The sequence below is a fragment of the Oryx dammah genome, unplaced genomic scaffold, assembly GCF_014754425.2.
Source record: "Oryx dammah isolate SB20612 unplaced genomic scaffold, SCBI_Odam_1.1 HiC_scaffold_24, whole genome shotgun sequence".
NCBI classification, from domain to species: Eukaryota; Metazoa; Chordata; class Mammalia; order Artiodactyla; family Bovidae; genus Oryx; species Oryx dammah.
The window spans coordinates 24,217,325-24,235,490 of record NW_024070208.1 but is presented as its reverse complement, the minus strand read 5'-3'; positions in this window follow the sequence as shown (position 1 = coordinate 24,235,490).

Here is an 18,166-nt window from a genome sequence, read left to right as displayed (position 1 = left end):
ATATTTATTTGTGGATACACGGTTTGGTTTCTGGCTGCCAGGAGACATAAATAGTTGAGAATAACTGAAAAGTGAGGTGTCCCTGGCAGGATTACTATTCTGCTGATGTGCCCTGAAAAAGCAGCTATGCTTTGTATCCCTTTGTAACATGTGAAATGCACAGTCCAGGAAGGAACTTCTGATTGTTGGGCACAATGACTTTGAGGGTAACACTTTGTATAACCTCATTATGACAGTTGCCTTCCACCGTAGCTTAAGAATTCTGTTTAAAGTCTTTGCAGGACTTATCTATATGCCACTGTATCGTATCAAGAGAAAACGAATCCTGAGAGTGTGTCAAGATCTCTGTTGCTATTTCTGTGGGGGATCATGTTACCATAGAAATATATTCCCTGTGGCTTATAAAAGACTTATTTTGCTTAAGTGCTATTTTTATTTTATTCAAAATGAAATAGAGATAAAAATTATAAAAATATTTCTCTTTAGCCTTCAGCCTTAATGGTAATTTCAGTTAAAAGGATAAAGGTAATCAATGCATATCTCTTTTTAGCAATTTTCTTTTACCACGTGTTGGCTCCTTCGGCCAGCATCATCATTAAAAGGATCAGATGAATGGAAGTTAGTGCCGGTGTGTCTTTTGTCTTCCTTTTTAATTTGTGGCTTCCTGTGTAGCAGCAGGATCAATTCCACTACTCACTCACATTTGGTCTAGAGTTCTAGACTGATGATTCCACACATGCACAAGAGGATATAAAGACATTTATTACTTACGTAAGAAGGCTTTCTCTGGAAAGTAGAGCTGGCTCCCCAAAAGGTTCAAAAGTGATTTGAGAGAGTAGGAAAGGGAAACTACTATTTATTTTAAACCAGAAAGTCATTATAATTTTATATTTCAATATTTTTTTCTACCTTGAAATTTTTTAATTTTAAAAATTTTATTATTGGAGTATGATTGCATTACAATGTTGTGTTAGTTTCTGCTAGTTAAAGTTCCTCTCATGTTCTGTTTTATTATTTTCTTTTTTTAAAAAACCCGTCCCACATAGTGTTCCTCTTATTACTATAGAAACTCAATTCATTGCTAATATACGTGTGTGGCAGGAAAAATGTACAGTGTTTTGTTTTATGTATGTGCACATTACAAACCTACACAAATAGTACTTTCCTACAGAGAGTGAAAGTGAAGTCGCTCAGTAGTGTCCTACTCTTTGCGACCCCATGGACTGTAGCCTACCAGGCTCCTCCGTCCATGGGATTTTCCAGGCAAGAGTGCTGGAGTGGGGTACTATTTCCTTCTCCAGGGGATCTTCCCGACCCAGGGAGTGAACCCATGTCTCTCGTATTGCAGGCAGACGCTTTACCTTCTGAGCCACCAGGGAAGCCCAAGGGCAAAAGGCTTCTTCAAAACATGTCCGAGAGAGTGGAAGTTTTCCTTTTTTGCCAGGCAAAAGTGAGAAAAAGGGGAGATGGTTCTTACAAATTGTAAAGCAATCAAGACTTTTGTGTGCTCAGATTTCCTACAGATGTGTATTTTTCACTCAGTAACATGTTTTAAAATTGATCCATGTAGCTCTGTGTAGATTTAGCTTGTTACTTTTGACAGACACGTAACATTCAATCTTATAGGATATCACAGATACCTATTCCCTTAGTGACAATATGTAGAAATCTATTCTTTAGCAAATCCTTTTCTATAAAAATAATTTCTGTTCGTTTATTCTCGGCTGTGCTGGGGCTTCACTGCCGCATGGGCTCCTCGCTAGTTGCGGTGCTTCGAGCTGTTGTACTCTACAAGAGATGCTGTTGTGGAGCACAGGCTCAGTAGTTGTGGCACATGGGCTTAGCTGACCCATGTCACGTGGGATCTTCCCAGATCAGGGCCGAACCCATGTCTCCTGCATTGACAGGCAGATTCTTTACCACTGAGCCACCAGGGAAGCCCCTACACTCTATTTATAATGTCCTAGGCTACCACTCTGTCCCCAAACCCTCAGTTGAAAATAAACATGTTTTGTTCCCCAAGGATCTATCAGTGTGTATGTGTGAGAGAAAGAGAGAGAGAGAGAGAGTTTTGTCATCTTTCAACCTCTTTCTTGCTTCTGTGGCATCTGTAAGTTGAGTTCAGGCAAGATCCACCAGGCTAGGTTCATTTATCATTTCTGCAACTCAAAGAACTTTCAAGCACTTTACCTCACTTGATGCTGGTAAGTCTGTAAGTCAAGTGCTATGATTAACTCTACTTTATTGCTAAGGCAACTAGCTCTTGGTGAATGTAAGTTAGAATAAGACTTAAATGATGGAGTTTGAAGTGATAGTTCAAGTCTATTGACTTTGCACACTATTTTAGATGAGCCAGAATAAATCACTACCAACCAAATTGTGATTAGTGGGCCCCAGGTTGTGATAAACTTTTCACTAGATCCCAGGTGTTTAGTAACACCCAGAACAAATTCTACAAAGAGATGAAATATGATGAGTTATTGGCTGTTGGTTGGTTGGTGCTGGTGCTCAGTCATGTTCAACCCTTTGCAAAGCTGTAGCCCACCAGGCTCTTCTGTCCATGGATTTTCCAGGCAAGAATACTGAAGCAGGTTGCCATTTCCTTCTCCAGGGACTTAGGGATCTTTTCTTCTTGACTTAGGGATCATTTCCTTCATTTCCGTTTTGATTTAGGGATCAAACCTGTGTCTCTTGCATCTCTGGCATTGGCAGGTGGATTATTTACCACTAGCATCTCCTGGGCATAATATAAATTCATTCTTAAACTTTCTGAATTTGACTTGATGCAAATGTCATGCCAATCATACATAATATGATCTAAGGGTGATTTTAAAATTAGAGCTATGAGCTCTTAGCCAACTACAATGTCACCTCAGGTTCTGAGCAACCCCAATCAGGTCTCATATACAGCAAGTTCTAAAATATAACATGCAGTAAGTATTAGGTTCTATTCATATAATTTTTCAAGGCTGGTCATGTAGATGGGACTTAAGATGCTGGCTTAGGAAACTGGAAACTTGCATTCCAGAGTTGTTTCCATCCCTAACTTGCTGTGTAACCTTGTGAATATAACTTCACTTCACAAAACCTCAGTTAAAATTAGAGTGCTGGAGAGGATTTGAAAGTTTCCCTCCAATTTGGAAATTCTCCAGCTAATACATTGTTAACTTAGGTGAGATACCAACTCTTACATATTCCTCTGAATAGGGAATTCCAAACAATAATTTGTATCTTCCAACATGTTGGTACAAGTCAGAAGTGTGATGCTTCTTTATGTTTTTGACAACTAATTTTTATAAATGTCAACATCTTCATGGAAGCTGGAGGTGAAGAAGTGTCATCTGCTTCTTCATACGAGTCTGAGATTCCTTTCACCAGCAGCAACCCCACATTTAAGCTCTGGGTTCCCATCAGCTACCATGGACAAAAGAGAGCAGAGGTGAGAAGCTCAAAGCAGGTAGGATGTAAAAGAAGCATGGCTAAGCATATGTTTTTAAGAGTAGAGAATGGGTGATGCTCTTCTATAACATCGAGCAGTTATTAATATGAATTCTACCAGGTCTGTGACACTGGCAACTTTTTAACCTTTTACCCCTCAGTTTCATCACCTTTACATATCTAAGTGTATTATTTGGATGCAGTTATTTATACTTGTTTGTTTATTTATTTGGCTGTACTGGATCTCAGTTGGGGCATGCAGGATCTTTCACTGCCACACGCTGGCTGGGTAGTTGTAGGGCATGGGCTTATTCACTTTGCAATTCATGGGATCTTCCTCAACCAGGGGTTGAACCCACGTCCCCCACATTGGAAAGTGGATTCATAGCCATTGGACCACGAGGGAATTCCCTGGGTATATTTGATGTGAGCATTTTTGAAAGATCTGCAAAGTCTGAATCACATTTTGTTGCTTTTGTTATTACTATTTACATACAGGGAATTTCATGATACTGATGAACAAAGAGAATGGAAAACTTTTTTTTTATATTTTTAAAATTTTTATTTTTACTTTATTTTGCTTTACAATACTGTACTGGTTTTGCCATACTTTGACATGAATCCACCATGGGTGTACATGAGTTCCCAATCATGAACCCCTGCTCCCACTTCCCACCCCACATCATCTCTCTGGATCATCCCCGTGCACTAGCCCCAAGCATCCTGTATCCTGTATCGAACATAGACTGGCGATTCGTTTCTTACATGATAGTATACATGTTTCAATGCCATTCTCCCAAATTCTCCCACCCTCTCCCTTTCTTTAAAACTCTTTAAAAGACTACTGCACTGAACTTATGCATCACCTGAGTTTGTAGCCATTGCCAAACATTTCCCCATTGGGAAGAATTACCTCTGATCATCTCCCCTGAGCTGGGAGCCAGGCTGTGGGTACTCCCTGCCTGTGTCACAGACATGCACATATCAGTGTACAAACTCACACTCAAATACATGTTCCAAGGTCAGTATCAGTTTGAAGTCATCCTTGGACCACTCTCTTTGTGATTGGAGTTCACAGTCCCCCTCTCCCCACCAATCCCTCAGAAGCCAAATGTTTAGGACCTGGACACAACATATTATGTCTCTTCTGTAAAAATTCCCTCAGAGATGCCCCTGCTTCTTGACAGGGAGTGAGAGGTTGGAAATAAACAGATTTCTATTGTAATAACCTGTGTTAGAAGAGTTAGAACTTGTGACAGTTGCCATTATTTCTCTACTTGAGTCCAGTCAAAAGAGCCTTCTTATATGAGAAAGGCCATCATTTATCCTGAGAACTAGCAGGCTGAGTAGGTAAGATGATGCTGGGTGAGAGCAGAGAGGCATAAACAAAGGGCATCTGTGCCTCTATTTGTTATCTTCCAACCAGCCAACAACCATTTCTCTTCAATAGCTGAAATCCTCCCGCAGAGGGTATGGCAAGAATACAACAGTCATTGTATTTTAGATTCAGGTAAAGGCTGTGTGTCAAAAGTTTCATGACAGAAATCTTAAAAATACAGCACTCAAAAACGCAAACAAAAGCAGCATTTCTTAACTTTGCTCTCAAATCAAATGTTTACAATAACCCTTTGTAAGACATCATGTTATGACAATAGACTCTCCCTTGACACTGTGGTGAGGCACTGTGTCTCTCTTTTATTTTTTTGTACACAGAGCTGATTTTGCCTTCTGTAACTGTTGACTTTTCATCTGCTGCTATTATATTCATCACTTACACAATAATCAGTTGATTGAAATCTTTATCAGAGTCTACAGTTATTATTGTTAGTGGTGACATGAATCCATGAGATAACATGGGAGCTCAAGAAAAAAGACAGAACAAATATGGAAAGTTAGGGTAGGCATAGCTTGTTAAAAATCCCTGCATATTATTAATGGAAAACGCAGTCATCCTTATGCATCTTTATTGAAAAGTGTACTTAATGCTACAACACCCTCCATTTTTTAATTGCATAAACACTTCTGGGGCTTATTTCTGGGAGCATTTCTCTAGACTCATGTGGTGAATCTGTAAGTCTACATTCTGTGGAGGCAGAAAGCAAAGGAAAAAAAATCTTTCTTCTTTGTATTTCTATAGAGGTTCTGTGACAGGTTATCCAATGTGAGAGGAAACAATTACCATGATGGTGATCATATGTGTACGGGATAATAGCTTACTAATCATAATTTCCTCATAACTTTATTTTTAGTATAATGTTGATATATAAATGCAAACAATGTAACTCCAGCTAACAGAAGCATGGAGACTTGTAAATAAGAAGGAACACCTTCTCCGTCATTTACCATGACTGTAAGAATCAGCCCAAATACAGTTTTCTAAAAATCTGCCTTTCTTTTGACTGTCAAAAATAGTGATAGAATCAGAAAAGCACTGGCTTTGGGTTTACAAATAACTGAGTTCAAATCTCAGCTCCACTACCTTTTAGTTTGGAATCACATGGAAAGATCATAAAAACTCCGTGATCATCAATTTTTGAGTAATATTATGGGAACGGAGTTTATCACATTTAATTATTGTGACAATGATAAGATGAAGTGTTTATCCCATGAAATATTGATTTTTCTTCTACTTTCTCTTCCTCTTTCTCCCCCTCCTTTGCTGCCTCCTCTTCCTCCTCTTTCTCTTTGAAATGAGGTGCTTATGTTAAAATATTCCCCAAATACGCATTTGACACAAAGTGCTAAACTTTCTCAATCTCTTCTTCCTGCAAAACTTATTCATTAACAACCTTTATGAGTTACATTAAAGGAAATAGGTGTGAAACTATCTTGGTATAAGTAGTGTCCCAAAATAGATTTCTTTTCTTACTTTCATTTCTTTGTTAAATTGCGCAGCATGGGAACAGCGGCTGCGTGGTGCGGGAGTGACTGTGAAGAGATACTCCATGTCCAAGAACAAAGTAGAAGCTCCAGAAGATGGTAGGAGGGGCAAAATCGTGTTTAGAATCAAGCCCCATACCCGCCAGAGATGCTCAGAGGGCTCAAACAAACTTTATGTGCACCAGGACCCAGAGAGCCCACAGCGACTGAGACAGAACTGTGTTTGAGTGTCTCCTGAGGAGGTACAGGTCAGCAGTGGCCTGCCGCAGGGGCAGGGGCTCTGGGTGCAGCAGACCTGGGTATGGCGGAAGCCCTCTTGGAGGAGGTCGCCATTAACTCCACCATAGAGCCGCCAGAACTTACACAGACTGGGAAAACTCTTGGTGGGCACAAAGAGACCCTTGTGCACACCGGGACCAGGAGAAAGGAGCAATGACCCCACAAGAGACTGACCCAGACTTGCCCATGAGTGTCCAGGAGTCTCCAATGGAGGCTGAGTTGGTGGTGGCCTGCTGTGGGGCTGGGGGCACTGAGTGTAGCAGTGTGTGCATGGGACTTTTTGAAGGAGGTCACCATTATCTTCATTACCTCCACCGTAGTTTTCGTGAGTGAGTGAAGTTGCTCAGTCGTGTCCGACTCTGAGACCCCATGGACTGTAACCGCCAGGCTCCTCCATCCATGGGATTCTCCAGGCAAGAATACTGGAGTGGGTTGCCATTTCCTTCTCCAGGGGATCTTCCCAACCCAGGGATCAAACCCGGGTCTCTCACATTGGAGGCAGACACTTTAACCTCTGAGCCACCATAGTTTGGTCCCAGTAAAATAATAGGGAGGGGACACAGCCCCATCCATTGACAGAAAATTGGATTAAAGATTTACCCAACATGGCCCTGCCCATCAGAACAAGACCCAGTTTCCCCCCAGTCAGTCTCTCCCATCAGGAAGTGTCCATAAGCCTCCATGAGAGGGTAGGCAGACTGAAACCCACAATCACAGGAAACTAACCAACCTGATCATATGGACCAAGCCTTGTCTAACTCAATGAAAACTATGAGCCATGTTGTATAGGGACACTCAAGATGTACGGGTCATGGTAGAGAGTTCTGACAAAACGTGGTCCACTGGAGAAGGGAATGGCAAACCACTCCAGTATTCTTGCCTTGAGAACCCCATGAACAGTATGAAAAGGCAAAAAGATAAGACACTGAAAGATGAACTCCCCAGGTTGGTTGGTGCCCGATAGCTACTGGAGAGCAGTGGAGAAATAACTCCAGGAAGAATGAAGAGAGGAGCCAAAGCAAAAGCAACACCCAGTTGTGGATGTGACTGGTGACGGAAGTAAAGTCCGATGCTGTAAGGAGCAATATTGCATAGGAACCTGGAAAATTAGGTCCATGAATCAAGGCAAATTGGAAGTGGGCAAACAGGAGATGGCAAGAGTGAGCATCAACATTTTAGGAATCAGCAAACTAAAATGGACTGGAATGGGTGAATTTAACTCAGATGACCATTATATCTACTACTGTGGGTAAGAATCCCTTAGAAGAAATGGAGTAGCCATCATAGTCAACAAAAGAGTCCAAAATGCAGTACTTGGATGCAGGCTCAAAAATGACACAATGATCTCTGTTCATTTCCAAGGCAAACCATTTAATATCACAGTAATCCAAGTCTATGCCCCACCAGTAATGCTAAAGAAGCTGAAGTTGAATGGTACTATAAAGACCTACAAGACCTTCTAGAACTAACACCCCCAAAAGATGTTCTTTTCATTATAGGGGACTGGAATGCAAAAGTAGCAAGTCAGGAAATACCTGGAGTAACAGGCAAATTTGGCCTTGGAGTACAGAATAAAGCAGGGCAAAGGCTAATAGAGTTTTGCCAAGAGAACACACTTGTCATAGCAAACACTGTCTTCCAACAACAGAAGAGAAGACTCTACACATGGACATGCACAGATGGTCGATACCAAAATCAGATTGATTATATTCTTGCAGCCAAAGATGTAGAAGTTCTATACAGTCAGCAAAACAAGACCAGGAGCTGACTGCAGCACAGACCATGAACTCCTTATTGCCAAATTCAGACTTAAATTGAAGAAAGTAGGGAAAACCACTACACAATTCAGGCATGAAAATCAACCCCCTTACGATTATACAGTGGAAATGAGAAATAGATTCAAGGGATTAGATCTGATAGAGTACCTGATGAACTATGGATGGAGGTTTGTGGACATTGTACAAGAGGCAGGGATCAACACCATCCCCAAGGGAAAAAAAAATGCAAAAAGGCAAAATGGTTGTCTGTGGAGGCCTTACAAATAGCTGTTAATAGAAGAGAAGCAAAAGGCAAAGGAGAAAGGGAAAGATATACCCATTTGAATGCAGAGTTCTAAAGAATAACAAAGAGAGACAAGAAAGCCTTCCTCACAGATCAATGCAAAGAAATAGAGGAAAAACAATAGAATGGGAAAGTCTAGAGATCTCTTCAAGAAAATTAGAGATACCAAGGGAACATTTCATGCAAAGATGGGCACAATAAAGGACAGAAATGGTATGGACCTAACAGAAGCAGAAGATATTAAGAAGAGGTGGCAAGGATACACAGAAAAACTATACAAAACAGATCTTCACAACCCAGATAATCATGATGGTATGATCACCAGCCTAGAGTGAGACATACTGGAATGTGAAGTCAAGTGGGCTTCAGAAGCATCACTATGAACAAATCTAGTGGAGGTGATGGAATTCCATTGAACTATTTCAAATTCTAAAAGATGATGCTGTGAAAGTGTTGCACTCAACATGCCAGCAAATTTGGAAAATTCAGCAGTGGCCACAGGACTGGAAAAGGTCAGTTTTCATTCCAATCCCAAAGAAAGGCAATACCAAAGAATGCTCAAACTACTGCACAATTGCACTCATCTCACATGCTAGTGAAGTATGCTCAAAATCCTCCAAGTCAGGCTTCAACAGTATGTGAACCGTAAACTTCCAGATGTTCAAGCTGGTTTTAGAAAAGGCAGAGGAACCGGAGGTCAAATTGCCAACATCCATTGGATCATCGAAAAAGCAAGAGTGTTCCAGAAAAATGTCTACTTCTGCTTTATCGACTAAGCCAAAGCCTTTGACTGTGTGGATTGCAACAAACTGTGGAAAATTCTGAGAGAGATGGGAATACCAGACCACCTGACCTGCCTTTTGAGAAATGATATGCAGGTCAGGAAGCAACAGTTAGAACTGAACATGGAACAACAGACTGGTTCCAAATAGGAAAAGGAGAACGTCAAGGCTGTATATTGTCACCCTGTTTATTTAACTTATATGCAGAATACATCATGAGAAATGCTGGACTGGAAGAAGCACAAGCTGGAATCAAGATTGCCAGAAGTAACAATAACCTCAGATATGCAGATGACAACACCGTTATGGCAGAAAGCAAAGAGGAACTAAAAAGCCTCTTGAATGTCACAGAGGAGAGTGAGAAGAGTTGGCTTAAAACTAAACGTTCAGAAAACTAAGATCATGGCATCCAGTCCCATCACTTCATGGGAAATAGATGGGGAAACAGTGACAGACTTCAATTTTGGGGGCTCCAAAATCACTGCAGATGGTGATTGCAGCCATGAAAGTAAAATACCCTTGCTCCTTGGAAGAAAAGTTATGACCAACCTAGACAACATATTAAAAAGCAGAGACATTACTTTGCCAGTAAATGTGTGTCTAGTCAAAGCTTTGGTTTTTCCAGTAGTCATGTATGTTTGTGAGAGTTGGGCTATAAAGAAAGCTGAGTGCTGAAGAATTGATGCTTTTGAACTGTGGTATTGGAGAAGACTCTTGAGAGACCCTTGGACAGCAAGAAGATCCAACCAGTCCATCCTGAAGGAAATCAGTCCTGAATATTCATAACAAGGACTGATGCTGAAGGTGAATCTGCAATACTTTGGCTACCTGATGCAAAGAACTGACTCATTTGAAAAGACCCTGATCATGAAAAGATTGAAGGCAGGAGGAGAAGCGTACGACAGAGGATGAAATGGTTGGATGGTATCACCGACTCAATGGAGATGAATTTGAGTGAACTCTGGGAGTTGATGATGGTCAGGGAGGCTTGGCATGCTGCAGTCCATGGGATCACAAACAGTTGGACACTACTGAGCAACTGAACTGAACTGAATTGATTGTAAAAATGGTGATTTTAGAAAACCATTGAGTGTTTATGCACTTGACCATTTCTAATTTTTTGACTTATTGACAGAGAAAATTGGGGTGGTTGGTAAACTTGGCAGTATGAAGGTATATTTCAAACTTTATTATACAATGTTTATTAGGTATATTCAAATATCCTAAACACTATTCTAGGCACCAGAAATAGAGTGAACCAGATGGATAAATCTCCTGCCTTATGGAGTGGTATTTTAGAGACAATGAGGCAGAAAACACACAGAGAAGCAACACATAAATTAATGGCTAGGAAAAAGTTTAGATAGTCTAGTGATTTTTTTAAAGTATTATAAAAATTGAGAAATACTGTCTTATAAAAAGTGCACTGGATCCATTAATACCTTTTGAATAATCTTATGTCACTGTATTAATGAATCTTTTTTTCTTTCCTAGTTTTTAGCAATAATTTTTAAGGCACTACAAATGATGATTTCAGTTAATGTTTTCACTCAACAAATGAATAAATCTAGTACTCTTGCCTGGAAAATCCCATGGACAGGGGAGCCTGGTGGGCTTCAGTCCATGGGGTCGCAGAGTCGAACACGACTGAGTGACTTCACTTCACTCACTTCACTCACTTCACACTTTATCACTGGAGAAGGAAATGGCAGCCCACTCCAGTGTTCTTGCCTGGAGAATCCCATGGACAGAGGAGCCTGGAGGGCCACGGTCCATGGGTTGCAGAGAGTTGGACACGACTGAAGTGACTGAGCACACATTACTATTTAGGACTCCTGGTTAGACTCCTTAAACTTTTTTTTTTTATTAAAAAATATTTTTAATTGCTGCTGCTGCTGCTAAGTCGCGTCAGTCATGTCCGACTCTGTGCAACCCCATAGACGGCAGCCCACCAGGCTCCTCTGTCCCTGGGATTCTCCAGGCAAGAACACTGGAGTGGGCTGCCATTTCCCTCTCCAATGCATGAAAGTGAAAAGTGAAAGTGAAGTTGCTCAGTCGTGTCCAACTTTTGCAACTCCGTGGACTGTAGCCCACCAGGCTCCTCTGTCCATGAGATTCTCCAGGCAAGAATACTGGAATGGGTTGCCATTTCCTTCTCCAATAGTTAATTTAGTTAATACAATGTTGTGCTAGTTTCAAGGGAACAGCAAAGTAATTCAGTTATACATATAGACTCTTAATAAAACCTATTACATGCCTGCTTACTTGAGCTCAATTTCTCTCAGAAACACAACTAATCAAAGAGGAGTCTGATTTTTCCCAGGAGGTATAGTAATTTGAGTAATGTCTCCACTTTCTTCCCAAATCCACCAGGAACTTAGAAAAATCTGTTATTTAAGGAAAGATTTCAACACACTGGAGCCACCTTATTTTTCAATCCTTGTTATAGAGTTAACTTCCTTTTATGTTTTTCTTTCCAGTCATCTTTTCTCTCCCATAATTTCTCCCTCAAGCTTTTCTATTTTAAATTCTGGAGCAAATATTTCTTCATTTATTTCATGGGGAATAAATGAGTTTAAAATAATCATCCACTACTTTAAACATAATGTCCACTAATTTTCACCTCCTGAATCCTTGGTTCTCACCTGAGGAAACCACTTTCCTGTGTAGCCCTGTCATGCAGATATGAGTCATACTCAAACATTCCATGTCTCTTGAGAGCAGAAAGCTGGGAGTGCGAATCGTTTTCAATTTTTAATGCACCTTTCAGAGTATTTCTCCTCTACTCCGTGAAACTCATGTTAACTTGCTTCACATTCTCTATTTTTCATTCCTATTCCCAGAGGAATTCTATCTTTATGTTACTTGACCCCTTGAAGATTTGACAATGACTTTACACTGTCTTTCTGGCTATGACCTTTAGGTTGTTCAGTTTTCTCTTTATTCTGTTCATCCCTTGAACTGTTCATCTGCTTAGGCCAGAGATGTGAGCATGCTTCTTGAATTCTTCATGTTTCTCATCACCAGTTTGGGTTGGTCTTTAAAAAACAAACTAAATCAACCAACCAACAAACAAAAACAGGGTAGACATAGGTTTTGTTTTATATATATATATATACACATTTTGTTTTATTTCAGTAAAGTCTGGTCTAAGCCCAAGTGGATAACATCTGTGATCCTTTTACTTTCTTTGTTTAGTAACTTAGGTCTTCAGTGTAATGTGTAAAATGAGATTTGGCAATAATAATAATAACCATGGGTAATAGAATAGTAAATATGCCCAGTGATACAGACAAAATATACACCTGGGAAAGACGAGCTGGGTGTCTTCCACCAGGAGATCTCTCAAGCCGGCTTCACTTTTAACTGTTGCTGTTGTTCAATCGGTGTCGTGTCTGACTCTTTGCCATCCTACGGACTGCAGCACACCAGGCATCCCTGTCCTTCACCATCTCCTGTAATTTTCTCAAACTCATATTCATTGAGTCAGTGATGCTGTCACTCTAATTAATTTGTCATAATTCAGTATCTGGCTCTTTTGCGACAGTGTCTGAAATCTAATTTTGTCTGCAACTATAGTTGTGGTCCCAACTCTCACAGACTCAGGTAACTCAAGTTCAGGAGTTTGCTTTGTACAATCAAGGTGCCTATGTCTTATTTGCATGGTTATAGCTGTCACATGAACTGGACACAGGGTTCAATGTTGGTAGTGTATTTGCTCCATGATTAAAGCCACAAGAGGACATCACTAGGATTGGAAAGAAAAGTGTGGGGCTTGGTATCAGAGGCATAGGAAACATAACTTCTTTCATGTATCTCCAAACTAGATCAACTTTATCCTTGGGACCTGAATGATCTCAATCAATGGACTAAGATTCCCTCTTTTCCAGGGTGATATGTGATGGGAAATGCCAGACAGGCTGCTCTGATGTTCCTTTCTCTTCTCCATGGCATTTCTCCAGATAGAGCGCCTTACACCCACTCCAGCAAACACTCCTTTATTTTGCCACGTTAATAAATTAGACCAGGTTGCAGTGAAATCTTCTTGGCCTACAGCTCTTCCTTAGGGCATTACATACTTTTACTTTGATCTGAGTCATATGACAGGAAACTTATATACCACTTAGTCCTCAATCCTTTGGGATTCCTTAGTGTTACCCTTATATAATGAAAAGAAAATCATGCACACAGAGCTTTTTATACCTGATAAAATGCTTTTCATTTCTTTTTCCAGTTTTTAAATCATAATGATAACTTGAGCTTGGTTCAGAATAAGTTGTTATTTTCTCATTTTACAAATGAGCCAGTAAAGACATTAGGATAAAGTGGGAAATTGAACTTGCTTTCAGATATAATAGCCACAGCAGAGAATTCTGGCCAACTGATTTGACTGGAGGATGGGTTTGGCTATCTTCATTTGTTAAACATGATTATAACCAGATTCCCACTCAGTTTAGTGCGTGTCTGTACACACACACACACACACACACACACACACACACACACACACGTCTTTTTCCTCCTTAATTGTCCTTGATAGAGACAGAAAGAGCAGATAAAGGCCAGTGTATGAGGCGCTGTCACGAGCAAGTTTTGCTTGTTGCAGTCTCCATTCTCACCTTTTTTTTCATCTACAGTGAAATCTTAATCTTCAGATATCTTGGACCTAGTTTTCTGATGCAGTCACTCATCTTTTTCTTTTCATATCATTTTTTCCAACTCACCACTTAGTTTGGTTATGGCCTCATCTAAGGAAATAATATGGACACAAATCCTTCCAAGCAGCTACATCTTCTTTTTGTTCTATATAATAAGATGAACATAATCTCTGGTAAAATTTATAGATATACTTTTCATATTAGACAAAAAACCCATTATTAAGCATATAATAAAATTACAAATATTAAAAATAATAAAGTCTTTTAATCTACTTTTCCACTCTTCATTTCTCATTATCAGTAAGATTATGATTATATACCCATAAATGACACCTCCTATATGGTTACTTAGTCTATTAGCATCAACAAACTTCAGTGTACACATATATACCAGTGTATACATATATACCAGTTTGAAACTTCCTTCTAAAAATGAAAAATGGGGAGTTTGTGTTTATCTTATGGAATGGTGAGATGGATCACATGCTAGGCTTAGGTGTAAGTACAAACATGTCATTAACACAGGTAACGACACTGAAATTTAAAGTGACAAAAGTTATGTAGATACTACACAAGGTGATTAAAATGAGACATGAGGAGGATTTCTGAACAAGTACAGAGAATCCTGTGCTTAAATACATAATATATTTTATTCTTGGCTTTTATATATGCTATCTTTGAATCAATTTGAGCAGTTAAATGGCTTTATTAATCAAAGAGATTGGATTCTCAGAGATTGCATCATATTTAGCAAAAAGTTTCTAAGCTAACAGAGGACAGAAATTTCACTTTATGTAGTATTTTATAACATTGGTGAACTTTTATCTATTTGTGTATCAGTAATTTCTGACTTTTGAGAATCTTAAAAGATACTTATAATTTCATTTATAATAGCATCATAAAAAATAAAATACTTAGGAATAAATTCAGAAAAAGAAATACAAAACTTCTACTCTGAAAATTATAAAACATTGTTGATAAAAAATTTTTAATCTAAATAATTGAGAAAACATACCCTGTTCATGGATCAGATGATATAACATTGCTTAAATTGTAATAATCCATAAACTATCTTACAGAATCAATAAAATCACTATCAGAATCTCACTAGCTTCCTAGCAGAAATTGAAAAGTTGATTCTAAAATTCATATGGATTTTCAAGGGACTCAGAATAGCCAAAAGTATGCTAAAAAAGAAGAATCAAGTAAGAGATTTCAAAATTACTATAAGATAACAGTAATCAAATCATGTGGTAACAGTGTAAGGATAAACATATATCTCAGTGAAATAGAGCTGAAAGTTAAGAAATAAGTCCATGCATACATCAAAATTCTCTAAGCCAAGCTTTAGCAATATGTGAACCATGAACTTCCAGATGTTCAAGCTGGTTTTAGAAAAGGCAGAGGAACCAGAGTTCAAATTGCCAACATCTGCTGGATCATCAAAAAAGCAAGAAAGTTCCAGAAAAACATATATTTCCACTTTATTGACCATGCCAAAGCCTTTGACTGTGTTGATCACAATAAACTGTGGAAACTTCTGAAAGATATGGGAATACCAGACCACCTGACCTGTCTCTTGTGAAGCAACAGGTAGAACTGGACATGGAACAACAGACTGGTTCCAAATAGGAAAAGGAGTACATCAAGGCTGTATATTGTCACCCCGTTTATTCAACTTATATGCAGAGTACATCATGAGAAACGCTGGGCTGGAAGAAGCACAAGCTGGAATCAAGATTGCTGGGGGAAATATCAATAACCTCAGATATGCAGATAACACCACCCTTATGGCAGAAAGTGAAAAGGAACTAAAAAGCCTCTTGATGAAAGTGAAAGAGGAGAATGAAAAAGTTGGCTTAAAGCTCAACATCCAGAAAATGAAGATCATGGCATCTGGTCCCATCACTTCATGGGAAATAGATGGGGAAACAGTGGAAACAGTGTCAGATTTTATTTTGGGGGGCTCCAAAATCACTGCAGATGGTGATTGCAGCCATGAAATTAAAAGGCGCTTACTCCTTGGAAGGAAAGTTATGACCAACCTAGATAGCATATTAAAAAGCAGAGACATTACTTTGTCAACAAATGTTCATCTAGTCAAAGCTATGGTTTTTCCAGTAGTCATGTATGGATATGAGAGCTGAACTATAAAGAAAGCTGAATGCTGAAGAATTGATGCTTTTGAACTATGGTGTTGGAGAACTCTTGAGAGTCCCTTGGACTGCAAGGAGATCCAAACAGCCCATCCTAAAGGAGATCAGTCCGGGGTGTTCATTGGAAGGACTGATGTTGAAGCTGAAACTCCAATACTTTGGCCACCTGATGTGAAGAGCTGACTCATTTGAAAAGACCCTGATGCTGGGAAAGATTGAGAGCAGGAGGAGAAGGGGATGACAGAGGATGGGATGGTTGGATGGCATCACTGACTCAATGGACATGGATTTGAGTGAACTCCAGCAGTTGGTGATGGACAGGGAGGCCTGGCGTACTGCAGTTCATGGGGTCACAAAGAGTTGGACATGACTGAGCAACTGAACTGAACTGAACTGAATACATCTGTGGTCAACTGATTTCTGATAAGGGTACCATGACCTTTTGATGAGGAAAGAAAAGCATTTCAACAAACCATGCAGAGGTAACTGGTTAGTCTCTTACTAACCAGAATAACGTTGGACCCTTATCTCATTGCATATTTAAAAATTAACTCCAAATGGATCAATGACCTAAATGTGAGAGCTAAAACTATAAAAGTTTTGGGAGGAATCATGTGGCTAAATATTCATGACATGTTCACCAGATTCCTAGATATGACACCAAAAGCATAAACCGCAAAAGAAAAATAGATAAATTGGACTTCATCAAAATTAAAAATTTTGTATTTCACAAGACACCATCAATAAAATAAAAATATAACCAATAGAGAGGTTGAAAATATTTGCAAGTCATATATATCATAAGGGATTTGTATGTACAAATTGTATATACAATTAAAAACCCTTAAGATTCAATAATAAAAGATAATAATCCAGTTAAGAATGGGCAAAGAATCTGAATTGACATTTCTCCAAGGAAGTTATACAAATAGCCAAGAAGCACATGAAAAAAAGTATCAACACAATTAGTTATCAGTGCAAGTCAAAACTATATAAGATACTACTCCACACCCAGTAGGATGGCTAGAATAAAAATCTGGAGAGAAAGAATGTTGATGAAGAAGCAGAGAATGAGAATTCTCATACATTTTTGGTGGGGATGTAAAATGGTGCAGCTACTATCAAAAACAGTCTGGCAATTCCTCAATCAATTATATGCAGTCACCATAGCACCTAGGAATTCCACTCCTAGATAACTATTGGGGGGGGGGGATGAAAACATATGTCCACACAAACCTTAAATACGAAGTTTATAGCATCATTATTTATAATAGCCGAAAGTGAAGTTGCTTAGTCGTGTCCAACTCTTTACGATCCCATGAACTGTAGCCTACCAGGCTCCTCCGTCCATGGGATTTTCCAGGCAAGAGTACTGGAGTGGGTTGCCATTTCCTTCTCCAGGGGAATAATAGCTAAAAGGTGGAAACAAATCAATGTCCATCAGCAAACAAATGAATAAAAACCAAATGTATATGTATACAATGGAATGTTACTTAGCAGTACAAAGAAATGAAGTTCTGATACATGTCATGAGCCTTGAAAACATTATGTCAACTGAAAGAAGTCAGTCACCAAACACCAACTACATGATCAAATTCATATGAATTTCCAGACTAGGAAATTTATAGGACCAGAAAGGAAATTAGTGGTTTGCTTAGGGCTGGAGATGAGTGGGGTTGGAAAATAGGTTGGTGATAGCTAAAAGGTACGGTTTCTTTTTGAAGTGATGAAAATTTTCTAAAATTGACTGCGGCAACAGTTGTACATTTCTGCGGGTATACTAAAAACCATTGAATTTTATACTTTAAATGAATGATTGTATGGAATGTGCTTTTATATCTCAATAAAACTCTCAAAAAAGATAATTACTCGTTAGTGATTAAGAATGGCCCCCAAATTTATTATAATTGAA